The sequence below is a fragment of the Condylura cristata genome, unplaced genomic scaffold (assembly GCF_000260355.1).
Source record: "Condylura cristata isolate star-nosed mole 26May11 unplaced genomic scaffold, ConCri1.0 scaffold00003, whole genome shotgun sequence".
Lineage (NCBI taxonomy): Eukaryota > Metazoa > Chordata > Mammalia > Eulipotyphla > Talpidae > Condylura > Condylura cristata.
Window position 1 is genome coordinate 68,835,604 of NW_004567104.1, and position 16,427 is coordinate 68,852,030.

Sequence of the window (16,427 nt, forward strand, 5' to 3'; positions counted from 1 at the left end):
AGCTTCTTAGTGCAGTGCTTTAACCCACTGCATCACCAGGGAGGTCTGACCCTTTATTTTTGCAGGCACCTCCTCTTTGTCACCCAAAGTTGCATGGACAACTTAAAACATGCAAATAGAAAACAGACTTTGGTCATAAAACAAAGGAACTGGATTTGGCAAGCTTAAATGGTAGTTTAGCACAAGCAAAATCCGCAGTGGCTATTATCAAACTCAGCCTACCTCCTGAGTTCCTGTGAGAAGGACATAGTTTATGCAACATCTGCATGACTATTAAACCTCTTATATAAAAATGTGTACTTGGCATATCGTAGTATAGCAGGCATTATGAGAGCATGCCGACTCTTTTACCGGAGGGGTATAATTATGTGCAGTACTCAAATGGTTTGCAGTGACATGTATTATCCTCTTATTCTGGCTCAAAAGAAGCTCTGAGTCTCTGTTCAAGTATTCACCTGGACCTTTCTTCCATATGCATGATGTTCTTTAAGCCCAACAAGACAAGTAAACATAAATACATTATTAATCCAAGTGACAGTTGCTTCAATCAGCATTCTCTTGTGGTGGTAGAAACCTCAGCATTTTTTTACAGAAATTCTCACTTTTCTGGTAGACAAGTCTATATAAAATGAGAAGAAACAGCTAGTAGAAGTCTGTGGATCATTTTTGTAAGTGCTTGATGCTCCATCAGTTTGACATCTGCACAACTGCTGTTTTAAGGAGTTAAGTTGGGAACATGAAATTGCATGTCTTCGACAGTATGATGACATCTATAATTCCTTAATCGTTTGGTTAAAATCAGTGCCGGATGTATAGCACAAAATTAATCTCATAGAGGGAAAGTATATTGACATTTCCAAGTCAATCTACAAGTGTCTTTCTGTCATTATTTGATGTCAGAATTATAAGCAATTGAATTACGAGCAATATAGTTCTTTTTTATGAACAGTATAATCACCCATTCTATAAATTTGAGGATAAAACTTGTCATTAAAACTTCAAAGATATTCTTTTACAAAAATAAGCACATGAGACCTATTTAGAAAAGTAGCTAACCTGTGAGAATGCATAAATCCCAAAGCAGATGCTAAATGGTATAGGCAGCCAGCATCATTGATGAAATAAATCACAAGATACAAGTCCAACTTTTTTTCACAGCAGTCATCTCATTAATATTTATGGAAATCCCAAATAGTGTAACATGTTTGTGAATAGCTAGCTCAGATTTATTTCTAGGAAAAAATGCTGTCTTTTATAAATGACATTTTGGCAATTGAATATTTTGAGCTTAGGACAAGAAAATATGGGTAAGGAAAAAGCATGTGATAAAAACTCAGACTATTAAAACAATAAGAAAAATTTATGGTGCTAAAACTTGCTTTTAATCTGTTATGTTTTCACTGAAAATCATTTCCTTCACAGCAAAATGACCACAGAAAAGGAAATAAAGCTTCACTTTAGAAATCTAGGTACCTTTATTTAAAATTTACTCATTTTTATGTTACTATTTAGAGAGATTTTTTTTTTTTTTTAAGATTTATTTGTGCATACAGAACTGGGATACAGGTCAGAGGTGCAGGGGCGGTGAGAGGATTCACCAGAGACAGAGAGGGCAGCAGAACAGGCAGATCGACGAAGTACACTGCTGAGGGGAGCAGCGGGCGAGTCAGGAGAGGTCTGCCATGCCATGCGGTCACCTCTGCGACAGGCGGGAATCGAACTCATGCTGAAGTGGCTTTAGCTTCTTAGTGCTGTGCTTTAACCCGCTGCACCAAGGAGGGCCCTATTTAGAGAGATTTTTATCGCTATAATTTGCTTAAAGATACTTTTTGACCAAATAACTGGTTAAATTTAATTATAGTTCCTTCATTAGCTTTTCTCTGAGCTTTACTGAACCGATGACTATCAGTTTTTATAAATATTTGGAATCAGGGCCCTCCCTGGTGGTACAGCGGGTTAAAGCACAGCACTAGAAGCTGAAGACACTTAAATATGAGCTTAGTCCCCGCCCCGGAGGTGACCCACATGACGCAGCAGATCTCTCCTGGCCTGCCCTCCACTCCTCTCAGCAGTGTACTTCATTGATCTGCCTGTTCTGCTCCCCACTCTCTCTGGTGAAGCCTCTCACCGCCCCTGCACCTTTGGCCTGCACCCCAGTTCTGTATGCATAAATAAATAAATCTTTAAAAAAATATGTCTGGAATCCAGTCTTTCTGGAGTACATGCATCTATAAAATCCTGTGCCATTGAGCAGGGACGACCAGGTGGCAAGTTTTGCACAGTAAGTGACATGTGGCTGGAGAGGCATGTGTCCTTTCTTCCACTTCTCCCCACGACATGACAAGTGTCACTGCTGCTGGTAGAGATTGCTCTGTCCAAGGACACAGTTACAGCTGAACCAAAATGGTCAAGGAAAGTTGGAGGGAGGGATCCGCTCTTGCTGTAAGTTTCTCCTGCAGAGATAGCCGGCGAATAATTTTTCCCTGTCATCTGCAATTCCAGCTGCTACTTTCCAGATATTTCTCTAATTTTCTGGTCCTACTGATGTCATATTTTCCCTGGAAACCTGAATCTGAGACACAGACTAGCTAGGGATAGTTTGTTTGCAGTGCCGGGAAACTGGAACAGAGGATTGGGAAGAGGAAGAGCGTAAGGCAAGCAAAACCAATACAAGAGTTTCTCACCCAGCAGGAGCAACTTGGGCGTGGATGCAGCGAGGCGACCTGTTGGGGCATCTGAGACTGTGCAGGAAGGCTCTCCTGATCCTCCACCTGGAAAGAATAAAAAGGACACTATTGATGCCCTGTCTCGTTCTCCATCTCCTGCTTGTTAAGAGGTATCCTGTGGTATTGACATGCGTGCACCTCAGATGTGCAGGAGTATAATAGCCAAAGCATCCAAACCCGGTGGAGCAGAAGGCCAGCGGAGGCAGGTACAGACGAGGGTCCGTGTGAGCTGGAAGCTGGCTTTGCCACTAAGCATCCGTCCATCTAAGTCACCGTGTGTCAGCAAGGACTTTCTGATGGTAGTCTCTAGAATCCCTTAACCAACATATAGTTTTCTATTTATGTACTCTGCATGGCTGTTATCAATAATGTTTTTCCTGTTACAGTGGATTTTTTGGATCAAACTTGCTAGTGATTATCACTTTTATCAGACTTTTCAAAGAATGTGCTTTAGATTATGTTAATTTTCTTCATTGTTGATTCATTTAACTTTGTATCATTCTTTTTAATTATTTTGGGTTCATTTTAATTTGTTTTTGAAAGCTTAGATGATTGATTGTAGAGCTCTAAACCTTCCTTTAACATTTCATTAACAGTATCCCACACAATTGATATGGGAAACTCAATTTTAAATAATTCTCATTTTGCACAGTAAATTTGTCTTTCATTCATGGACTTACAAATGTATTGTTTAAGTCACATGGTGACTTAAATTATTATTATATTTTTAATATTGAATTCAATCCCATCATTTTAAAATACATTTTGCTTTCAATAAAATGATCTGTATGCAATGTTTTAAAATTTATTGAGAACTGGTTCATGTTCCAGAATAGTGTCTACTCTAATAAATGTACCACCCACCTGAAATAATAATAAAGATGCTGTTATTTGTGATTTCTTTGTTCTCTAACCCTCAATTAAAATGGTTAACAGTGTTCAGGTATCATTTAGACCTTTCAAACAATGAAATTTTTTTCCAGTCATTGTACAAGTTGTTGACAAAGAGATAATAACATCTCCAGTTCTGATTATAAAACTGCCTGTGTGTCCCTTTAATTTTCTCACTTTGTCCTGCCCACATTTGAAAGTATGTTACCAAATTCACATTTATGGTTCCTGAAGAAATGAAATTAATGCAATTGCTAATGGGGTTCTTCTGTGATCAGTGCTGATTATGCTTTCTGATTTTTTCCTTTATTTTTGTTCCTCTGATCCTCTTTTCACGTTGGATTATTTGAACATTTAGAATTCCATATAAATATTCCTTACTTTTCCATGACTACATAGGGGTTACAAGGTATAAAAGGTATAACCAAGATTGTTTATACTTTTAAAATAATAATACTGATTTTAAAATAATAGTAATATACCAATTAAAATATCAAAATATTGCAGTGCATTTTCATGTGCCCTTGACCTCTCTATTTTATGTTATAGTTGTTCCATTATAATGATATGTTTATAAATCTATTAAACAAAATCAATGATTTACCCAAAAAAATAGAAAATGACAAAAAAATACTCTTTTCTGTCTACCCACGTATTTATCACTTCAGATGTTTTCCTTCTTTACTGAGAACGTAGTTTTCTTCTGTCATGTCTATTAAGCCATTAAGTCCAGCCTCTGAAACTCTATTTTGAAAAACATGTTCTTCAGTTCTAGAATTATCAAATGGATCTTCCTTACTGTTTTTAATTCTCCACATGATACCAAATACAGCTCAAAACACAGTTCCATGATGAAGCAGAAAATAGGGTTGAGATGAAAAAGGAATAGTTAAACAAAAGATAAATTCCTTATTTCACAAGGGTGTTTATGCAATATAGATGAGTATTTTTGTCATGTATTTAGTTATTAGAACATTGGGGTAATTTGAATGTATTATTAAAATGTTATGGAAATGCTATTGTTGCTTTTGTTACTAGGTAGCATAGTTCTCTAATGTAACTATTGTTAATTCTTGGCAGGTGTCCATGCTATGAGCTTATGCTCAATTATCTAATTCCTAAAGAATCTTAATTAAAAACAGACTTTAGGGAGTTTCCATAGAGGTCTTATTTAATGCCATCATGAAGTACAAAAATAGTTTTACTACTATCACAACATTAAGATAAACAATACAATTATAGCAAACTTATAATTTTAATGCATGCTTAATAGAATAAAACCTCACATATTGGAAGTATTTTAAGACAAAGGTTAAAGTACAGTAATACAGCAGATGCTCCCTGGAAAACAAAAAGGAGAATGAGATCAGGTTTAATGCGTTGCTAAATGAAGAGTATTAAGTGTTGAAACCTCTTAATATTTTGATTTTATATCTGACATGCTGATAATGATTGGAATAACACACCCACATATATAAATATTTGTACACATTTCTGTGTTACATGAACCATACATACAAACAGCAGTGTAACTATCAAAGATCTTAACTTTTCTCAACTTAGAAATGAGTTACAATAATATCTCTGTTCAGATTTCATGGGCTAACACTGCTGAATATTGCTCACAGTTAAATGTTTTAAACATATTTGTCATATCTGATTTTGTAAAACTCTGAAAAAGTCACAAAATATTGGAAACACAATATTCATAGAGAATGGAAGTCTTGGGGGAGCTTGACATAAACTATTCCATTTGGGTCTATCATTTCTCTTTTTTTAACTGCATAATAATGGCATCAGCAAGACTAGAGTCAATTATAAACTGTGTAAATTTCTAACATTAAGGGATCAAGCTAAGTTAAAGTATTATGATTATTCTTGTTAAATAAGTTGAAATATTACAATTATTTAAAAGACTATAAAGAAAGGTTAAGAATGACAGATTTGGCAAAAAAAGGACGGCATTACATTTCTATGAAAACCACTCTGCTAGATTCAACCAATTATTGCCTTTATCTCTGAAATACATTTGCTTTTATTTAGAAGTATGGCAGTTGGTGGACCTGTTAGATAAACTGGAATCTATCTCCTCTTCCACTTTTTTTCACCTTTCACTACTGAGGTGGCTTAAGGTAAAGTTTTTAGGAACTGTGAACTTCAGGTTTTTGTCTACACTTTGAATCTATAGGTGTAAATATCTTCCTGTTTTAATATTCTGTTATTCCATTCCAGAGCTTGCATAGCTAACCTTGAGCTCATCACATACAGAAAGATCAACCTCTCACAGATAGTCATGTCCATTCCTAGTGACTGCAATGTTGCATTTATGATGGAATCATTTTGTAAAATTTGGAATTTTCTATCATACTTTAGGAATAGCCGACCTTAGAGTTCTACTATCTGATCTTTTCTTAATTATTACATATAAGCAATAAATAATTGGCAATTCCACAAAGGTCATTCTAATCTATAGGGACAAAGAGCAGGTTAATACTTGGAGCAGAAAGTGAAACAACCATTGGAAAAGATGGAAATATTCTATATCTGCATTATATATGTGATAACAGATCTAGGCATGCCTCAGATCTCACTCACCTTATAACAAGTGTATTTATTGCCTGCTTTTTATTAATTTCAAGTTGATTTAAAAAACTAAATAGAATAAATAATTGTCTATGGTATTTGTTATGCCACATAATCTTACTCTTAGATCTATTCTTTGATCACATGGTTGCTTATATTAATGAAATATAAAGAAGCATTTAGGCCATTATTTCTCATTTCCATTGAATTAATTTCTTTTTAGATCTCTTATTTGATCACATAATCATCAAGGTGAATAAAAAACGGAGGTCAATATCTTTATTACCTCTTTATTGTTACTTATTGAGGGAAAATCCATCTTTAATATACTTATCAAGTCTAACTTTTACTTAGAAGTATGCATTTACACTTAGTAATCAGATGAAAATCACTCAGTGAGTATAATAGTAGGAAAGAGTGTAAGTAACTTTATCATCTTTCCCACTCCCATATGTTCATTAAAAATAAATAGTTTAAATGTATGCAAGCCGAGATAAGTGCCCAGGAAAAGTCCTGTGGTACTGAAGGTGTTCAAAGAGTACAGACGTGTGAACAAACATTACTCTGTTGCCTTAGGGCCATATATACTCCTGGCTGCTTTCTTTGATAAGAGAGAAGAGCAAAACCTAAAATTTATACCCAATGATGATGATGCAAAAATTCCCATTGGTAAAGAGAGGTCTCATCTATGTGAAAATATTTCTATAAAAACAGTTGTGTATGTTTTACACATATACACACACACACACATATAATGGCTAATAATCCTGGGAGTCCAGAATGCATTTCTGCCAGATGGGTTAATTTTGTTTGCTTAAGTTTGTTGTTTGTGAGTCTATCCCTTAGGATTTATCTAATCTATTTTATTTTGCATAATTTCAATCCCTTTCACTTTTTTTTTTTTTTTTGGCCAGATGCTGGCTATCTCCAGATGACATGGAATGTGGAAAAGCCCTTACTTAAGTTGTTCAAAAGTACTCTGAAATTTCTTCCTAGACCATAAAATCTAATCAAGATGTCTCCGTCAGATGATTTATGGAGAGGCAGAAGCATTTCCTTCTGTATCATCATTAGATATTAAACTCTGTTGAATCCAACAGTCTTTCTTAGATCTTTATGCGCCTAATAATCAGCCCATGTTTGTCCAGCATAAGTTCTGTGCAGACAATCTTCAGGAGAAATGCTTCCTGGGGTTTCTAATAAAGGGAATACCCAATCTTGGTTTTTAAAGATTTAGAAGTATATCCATCCTGTTTAGAATTCATCTCAAGTCCCACCTCCTTTATGGAATTAAATTTAAATTTAGATTCCAAATCTTCCAGTAGATGTACATGGAGAGTTTAGGAGAAGTAATCATGAAAAATTTATAGTCACCACAAATAAAGGAATTTTTAAAATAAATCTATTGATGTAATTTTAACATTCCAATTCATCCCTTCCAAAACCATAACTTCTGAGTAGTAAGTAGCCACCTGGAAATCATATTTAGTAAAACATAAATGCTTCAGATAGAGAATTATTCTTCTTAATCACACTTGCTAAATACTATCATCATACACTGTTAAAACTATTTATAGTTAACTGTAACAGTAATGCCACTAAATACATATTATTATAAAGTCCACTTTAAAGGAAACTAAAGCTCAATTATATCAATATAATTTGCTGAATGTAACAAGAATTGCTAGAGTGGAGATTTTTAAATACTTGACAATCTGTTACCAGAGTTTTTCTTTAAAAAAAAAAAAAGGTTTATTTATGCATACAGAACTGGAGTACAGGCCCAAGATGCAGGGGCAGTAAAAGGATTCATCACACACAGAGTGGGGAGCAGAACAGGCCAACTGACAAGTACCCTGCTGAGGGGAGCAGCAGGCAGGTCAGGAGAGGTCTGCTGTACCATGTGGGTCACCTGTGGGGTGGGAATAGAACTCTTGCTGAAGTGGCTTTAGTATCTTAGTGCTGTGCTTTAACCCGCTACACCACCAAGGAGGGCCAGCTTTTGCTTTTATTCATTACATTTGCTGGTCTCAAAATGTTAATAAATGCTCTAAATTGTGCATCTGCAATTATCACCTTTTTTCTCTATGCACAGTTTTATGGTTCACGAATTATTTGAAGAAAAGAAAAAGGAAGGATATTGAAATTGTTTTTCCCAACAGAAAGTGTTAAAAAGAAGGCAATGTCCCTGAGGTGTCTGACATTTTCAATGAGAAAACAAAACTTCTCAGAATACTAATCCATTCATTATCAGTAGCAGATTTAATGCAACCACTGAAAACAGGGAGCCAAGAAACTCTGCCCTGAAGGTAAGGCCCGGCTGGGAACCAACCAAGAAATGGACAAAGGAATGCTGGGAGGTGGGGCATAGGGGGCTGGAGTTGGTGTTCTGAAGGCCAGAGGGAGTAGGGGAAAAGTATGGTCAAGGTTTACATGTTGGGACATGGATCACAGACGGCAGAACAGGGCAGAGAGCACAGGAAAGAATTCCATCAGAGTGAGGAGTCAGAGGTGCAGAGATGCACTGTTCCATCTCTAAGCTGCCAAAGTTAAGAAGGTAGGTGTGAGTTTAGACAAGACTATAGAAAGCAGGGGTCCTGCATCCGGAAAAAAAATGTGGGTTTACCTAGATGTAATCTTGGGGGATCAGTAGTTGGTTTCTAAGACAAGATTTCTTCATTGGAAACACTTCCTAGACCAGAAGACATGATCGCAAAGTGTTGCTCCCCAGATTCAAGCAGCGATAGGGAATACATCTCTTTGGTGGAATCACAGATATTCCAGTAGAGCAAATGTTCAATGAAAATACCTACTCATTAAAAAATGATGAGAGGCCCTCCCTGGTTAAAACACGGCACTACAAGCTGGCTTCAGTAAGAGTCTGATCCCCAGCCCCAGAGGTGACCCACATGGTGCAGCAGACCTCTTCTGTCTCGCCCACTGCTCCCCTCAGCAGTGAACTTCATCGACTGTCTGTTCTGCTTCCCATTTTGTCTCTGGTGAATATTCTCACCACCCCTGCATCTGTGGCTTGTACCCCAGTTCTGTATGAATAAATACATAAATATTTTAAAAATGATAAGAGCTTGAGCAAATGGGATATCATTTGTGAAATGGAGGTAATAAAAGGACTTGTGTTATAGATGTTGAAGAAGTAATGAGATGATTTTGGAATAAAAAAGTTGAACACTACACTTTTCCACATAAATTGTAATATTACTGTAATTAGTAAACATCTAGCTAAATATCACATTTCTCTTCTCACCCTTTTATAAGAATTCAAGCCAGGAGAATATATGTATGTGTGTATTTTTTGAGAGATTATTAGAATCCTCTCCACCTCTTTTTTCCTGAGCAATCTGTACGGTTCACTTCTTAGTAAAAAAAGTAAGTTAATGCCTCCATTGTTGAGTTAAAACTTAATGAGTAGAAGAACATATTAAAATTATAGTAACATTCTTTAATCTAGGAAAGAATGTGTATACACACACACACACACACACACACACACATCTGTCTATATACATCTAAAAAGATATACCACTGAAAAATATAAAGCATAGCCCTGTCAGGGTATCAGCTGTCAGGGTATCATTTAATAAGGTTAAGAACTAAGCCCCACCCCTTGCCCAGCTGGCATGCTTTAAGGCTTGACTAGGTAAGGGAATCCAAGAGGTTTCCATGACAACCAACCATAGGAAGGAAAACCAGCCCAGCCCAGGAATACAGAAGCTGAGCCAGAAAACGCTTCTGTGTCAAAGAAGCAAGGTCAGTCAGCCCACCAGATAAAGTGTGAAAGCCCAAGGAAACAGTTTAAAGGAGCCTCAAATTCAACTTCCTCTGCAGATTTCTCCTGTCTGACCTGCTCCCTTGCAGAATATTTCAATAAAGGCAACTTTGCTATTTCCCATTTTGCCTCCAGTTCATTCACTCTCTGGCCTCCTGCCTCACTCTCTACTACATCAATGTCCTCAACAAACCTAGAAATCAAAAACAATACGTTCAAGTATCTGGCCTTAATTTCAGACTAACGTTCTGTTCTCTGCCCCTCTCCCAAACCTGGTAAGGGGAACACAACTGAAATCTTGTTTTGTCATTTGCTCTAGCAACTTTATATTGGCTAATATAATGTGTGTAAGAATTCATAATAGTGGTGGTTACAGCTCAGCCTTTGTGCTACAGAGCAATTTTGCATTAGGTCACTTTACCCCATGAAATAATTTACTTTCCTTCCCATGCATACAGTGGTTCTTGTGTTTTGTTCATTTTGTTATTTGCTTATACAAGAGATGCCACTGTTAGGAGAATTGAGCTTTCATTTACATAGCTCTTGTTCATAGGTCAAAGCTCCGTTAGGATATATTCCTGGAGTAGGATTATGAATTCCCACTTCATGTTAGCAGCTTTATTAGCAAATGCCGAATTGCTTTCAGAAATATTTTCACTAATACAAACTTTGCCTATTTTGTATGAGCTCCCATTATTCTACATAGTTGCCAAAACTTAATGTTTGTTGATTTGCTAATTCTTGTCAATCTGGTGGGTATGGAACAATTCAGTGTGGTTTTAATTGGAATTTCCCTAATTACAAAAGAAGTTAAAATCCTTTCACACAATGAAGAGCCATTCATTAAAATGTCAGTATGCATATTACTAATCATTCTGTTGAGTTGTCTTTTGCTTACTGATTTGTAAGTGTTCTGTATATAATTTTCCTCTAAGTTTTTGTTGTTATTCATTTGTTGATTTAGTATGCAGTGTCTCTTCACATCTTTATATATATGTTACTAACTTTTCATTACCATTTTCTGTACTTTTTAAAAGAAATCCTTTGAAAACAGAGGAAAAAAAGTCCTAATTCCATTAAATATTTTATAATTTTGTTTTTATGTATAGGCTTTAAATTTCCATTTCATGGTTCAGAATATCCAGTGCATGTAAAATGCATTTGAAGACCCTTTTATTTATACAAGTCCATATTCTGCAAATGAAATAATGATATATGTAGTTAGATATCACATGTTACTTTTTGTTTGAAGATTAATGAGAAATTCATAAGGGAGTGAACACTCACGAACTGGGTATCAAACAATAGCTTTATTTTTTGTAGACCTAATACACAAATTTAAAAAATCCAATGTTTCCTTCAATCTCCTTTATGGTAATTATATTAGAATTTAGAATTCTTGCAGGTCAATTTGGCATATTCAAAAATGTAAATTTTGAAATGTACATTAAGGGGATCCCATTTCCCTTTAGAAACTTAGTGAATGTGGTCCTCCCTGGTGGCACGTGGATCAGGACACAGCTGTAGCAAACTCGCAGCAGCCGCTTTGGTGTAAGTTCGATCCCCGGCCACAGAGGTGACCCATGTGGTGCAGCAGACCTCTCCAGACCCACCTGCTGCTCCTCTCAGCACTGTACCTTGTTAATCGGCCTGTTCTGCTCCCCTCTCTGCCTCTGGTGAATCCTCTCGCTGCCCCTGCACCTCTGGCATGTACCCCAGAAATGTATGTATAAATAAATAAATATTTTAAAAAAGAAATTTAGTGAATGTGTCAGAGCGATGATAGGAAATCAAACCAGCTAAAAGGCACGTTTTTGTTTTTTTTTTAAATATCTATCACATACTATTCCTTAGGCTATAGATTGAAAGCATTCAACAGATGTAATAGAGACATTTTCATCTTTATTTCTCTGCCTGTTTTCCTTTAATTCACAAAATTTGTTTTTTTAACAATGACGCTGTTATAAGGCAAGCCGGAAGTGAAATGGAATGGCCTGTGTGTGAGCCCTACAGCAGACTTAAAAAAATTTTTTTTTTCAGAACAAGACCCGAGGGAAACAAAGAAAGGTTAATAAAAGGTTTACTTACCAGGGGAATGATAAAAGGGAGTGTGTGTGTGTGTGTGTGTGTGTGTGTGCACAGAAAGAAAGAAAGGAGCAGGAGAGAGATGAATTGGCAAATGCTTCCTACCGGTGACGCTGCCTCAGCTGGGCCCCTGGATGCACACTGAAGGTAGCAAAACCAAGCCCCTTCCAGGCCCTTGTGTTCTTTTAGATCAAGCATGGCGGCTCCACTCCACCCATCCTTTCAAGTAACCTCCTCATCCGGAAGTCAAGTCCCTCAGTTCCACGGCATGCTGGGAGCTGTAGTCTTTGGTTCCTGGGATCGCTTCAACATGGAGGTGGTCAGGTGGAACCCACGGAACATCAGTGGATGGAATTCAGTCAGGGCTCATTGCTCCCCAAGAGTTTGTTGTTGTTGTTTTAAGATTTTATTTATTTATGCATACAGAACCCGGGTACAGTGTACAGGCCAGAGGTGCAGGGGCGGCGAGAGGCTTCACCAGAGACATGGTGGGGAGCAGAACTGGCAGATCAACTAAGTGCACTGCTGAGGGGAGCAGCGGGCGGGTCAGGAGAGGTCTGCTGCCATGTGGTCACCTTCGGTCGAGGATCAAACTCGCACTGAAGTGGCTGCGGCCAGCGTGCAGTGCTGCATGCATCCTAATTCGTTGTGCCACCAGGGAGGGTCCCAATAGTTTCTTTTCGTTCTTTCTTCCTTTCTTTTTTTTTTTTTAGGTAGCTACTGTGGGACTACTGTTTCCAGTAAATGTAAACTAGATTTATTTTTATCTTTTTTGTACAATTGGTGAATACGTTTTTCTCATTTTTAGCATTATTATTTATGAAACATTCTTGTGAAAATATTTAGTCACTACAATCTTAATCAAGAACTGAAAATGTGATTCCTTATTTCTAGTGATTTTAAACTGTTGTAATAAGTATCCTAATATGTGTAAGTATCTAAAAAATAAAACTGAAGTAAGGCAGTTTAGGATCTTGTACTTCTTAATAGACAAAAGCATTCTGTTAAACAAAATTATAACAAAATACTGTAATTTCAGTAGTCCACAAATAAAAATTTAGATCTTTCCGCATTCCATGTTAGAATTCAGAGTTCACAAAGGACATCGAGTATTAAAACAAACAAACAAACGGAAGGAAAGCGAACAGCTAACCCCTTTTTTATGGGGATTATATTCTCTTGGAAAATATTTCCGATTTGTTTTTATAAACAAGAATGAAGAGAAAAACTGTCAAAATTCTGTTTGTATAAGTTTACATAAAATCAAACACCTGCATTTAAAATAGTAATTCTCTACTGGATAACCTTGGAAATGAGTTCTGTCAACAATGGTAAATTGTTGACAGCTACTGCATCTTACTGAGTAAAGTGAAAATCAAATGGGAATCTCCCTTGCTTAGCCTAGGTATTTATGTTCCTGTACTACATGATGTGAAAATCAAATTTAGTAATATTTAGAATCTTAGAAGAAGTTTCTAGTGTCTTCATTAAATTTGTTACATCAATAGTTTATTTAAAACACATACCAGGAAATTTGCAAACGTTCTCAAAAGAAGTTAAATAGGTGAAGTTAAGGATGTAAGCTTCCTAGGCTAACAAGTTAATCTTATGTTAGTATTTCAGGCTTCTGGCCAAGATGATACCTCATTGCTTGTATATACATTACTTAAATATTTTCCTGAAAGAATTCAATACTTTTAAATGGAATTTTTATTCATTGTATATGCCAACCCTCAAGCCTCAACTTAGCCCATCCTGAAAAACAATGCAGTCCATCGCAAGCCGGCACACACTTTTCTCATATTACTTCAGAGATTCTGATTGGTTCCCAACAATCAACTCATATGGTCCGATATCAGTTGGCGTGATTTTCCAAGGACTCCGTGTTCGTTATTATTCATAATGTGGTAGGTATGTCTTTAGACTTCGTAGGTGGTGAAAACTGAAAATGGGCCACATGCCCCCAAATTTTTCTTCTTTTTCATTACCTGATTTTCTTCCGGCAATTCTGACTTCATTCATGGTATGCATCTGTTTCATAACACGCTTCCTTTAATAAGGTAAGCAGCAGCAGCCGCCAAAAGTCTGACTGCAAAGAACTTTAGAATTCAATTTAAAGTAATGGAATGGTACTAATTAATGATAGCCAATTGAAATTATAGATTATTTTTACTTTTTTGATTCAGATTTAGTTGGCTACTGAAATAACTTCACAGATAATCAAGTTAGGTTTATCAGTAAGTTCAAGAAAAATGACTATTAAATAGCATTTTAAATTTATGTTCTAACTATGATTATTTCCAATAGAAAAGAAATAATATGAAGTTTATGGTGAATTTATTTATATGATTTTTTTCTTAATTTATTATATAATTTGTAGAAGTGAAGTATAGTCAATTCCCAAATTTGCACAGTTACCCAAATTGTAACATGCCAGTCATGAGTACAGCTTTTCACAGACTTTCTTAAACACTGCATGTTTTTTCTTTTTATACCATAAGATGAATTAAATGAACTAATGGTTTGCACATAAATTTACAAGATTAAAATATGTACTTTAAAAAATATACCCTGGGCCTCCCTGGTGGCGCAGCGGGTTAAAGCACAGCACAAAGAAGCTTAAGCCACTTCCGCATGAGTTCCATCCCTGCCTTCCCGGGAGGTAACCACATGGCGTGGCAGACCTCTCCTGGCCCGCCTGCTGCTCCCCTCAGCAGTGTACTTCGTCGATCTGTCTGTTCTGCACCCCACTCTGTCTCTGGTGAATCCTCTCACCCTTCGCCTCTCTGGCCTGTACCCCAGTTCTGTACGAATAAATAAAAAATATATATATATATATATATATATATATATACACTCTGGTGCATTTTGTACATTGAGATTATTTACTAATAACTAAGACACCAGCCACTGAGTACGATGTTATCACTGAATCACCTACCAGTGGAATCTATCATAGAGCTATTAGCGTCTCCTCATCTGCGGGTTCAGGTTCTAGTACAATTCCACAGATAATTTGCATGTGAGTATGAAAGCCCCAGAAGAGAGCATAACTAGAAATGCAAAAGCTGCTGCCATATCTCACGATAATAACTAAACACATCTTCTCCAAGAAAATGGTGCAGAAAGAAATCCCTGTGGCCCTCCCTGGTGGCGCAGCGGGTTAAAGCACTGCACCAAGAAGCTTAAGTCATTTCCTCATGAGTTCGATTCTCACCTGCCCCGGAGGTGACCACATGGCGAGGCAGACCTCTCCTGACCCGCCCGCTGCTCCCCTCAGCAGTGTACTTTATCGATCTGCCTGTTCTGCTCCCCACTCTGTCTCTGGTGAAGTCTCTCGCTGCCCCTGAGCCTCTGGCCTGTACCCCAGTTCTGTATGTAAAAATAAATAAATCTTAAAAAAAAAAAAAGAAATCCCTGAAACGAGCTTCATAAAATATACTCTGTTAGCCAAAGGAAGGGTTTAAGTTCATTCCTGGCATCAAAGTTAAGGCAAGTGCTAAGTCTCCAGGTTGGCCACTGCGGAGCAACAGCCTATGTCCAGGAAATAAACACCAGACACAAGTTCATGAAATAGATTCGGTATAGAAAGTTTTTGTCCTTCAGCTTCAATGACCCATGTCTACAGAATGAATTTGGATTTGTTTCCTATGAAATTATTTTGTTAATATCCACAGCAGTCTGAATTTGAAAAACTGGCTTCTCAGGTATATCAATTAGTCACTGGCAGCTGCTGCCTTGTGTTTTGAAACTAATAAAATAAATTCAAATATCTCCCCTCTGGTTTAAGTCCTACCTCAATGCTATAAAAACTGAAAAAGGCATGCAGATGGGACCAAGAGTCAACAATGATCCCGATAATATAAGATAGATAGGGCTGAGAAAACTTAGAATAGAATAAAAAGAAGTGGTTTTTGGACCCTCACTGGTGGTGTAACAGGTTAAAGTGCAGCACTATGACACTATCAGCAGCCACTGCAGCACTAGTTTGATCCCCAGGCAGGGAGCTGACCCACACGGCACAGCAGATCTCGCCTGACACTCCCACTGCTCCCCTCAGCAGTGTACTTCAATAGATCTGCCTGTTCTGCTCCACACTCTGTCTCTGATGAAATCTCTCAACCCCTACACCTCTGGCCTGTACCTCAGTCCTTGTATGCATAAATAAATAAATCTTAAAGAAGAAGAAGAAGCTTATAATGACCCACAATCCATTTTAAAGCCCAGGCTTCAGGCTCCACCTCACTGTCCTTGATTAGTCCTGGCAAGTTGCCAAGTAGTAGAGTACAACATAGATGACCAACAGATACCCCTCTTTTCAACAACCTGATCTTCAACAAAAAACAACATTGTCA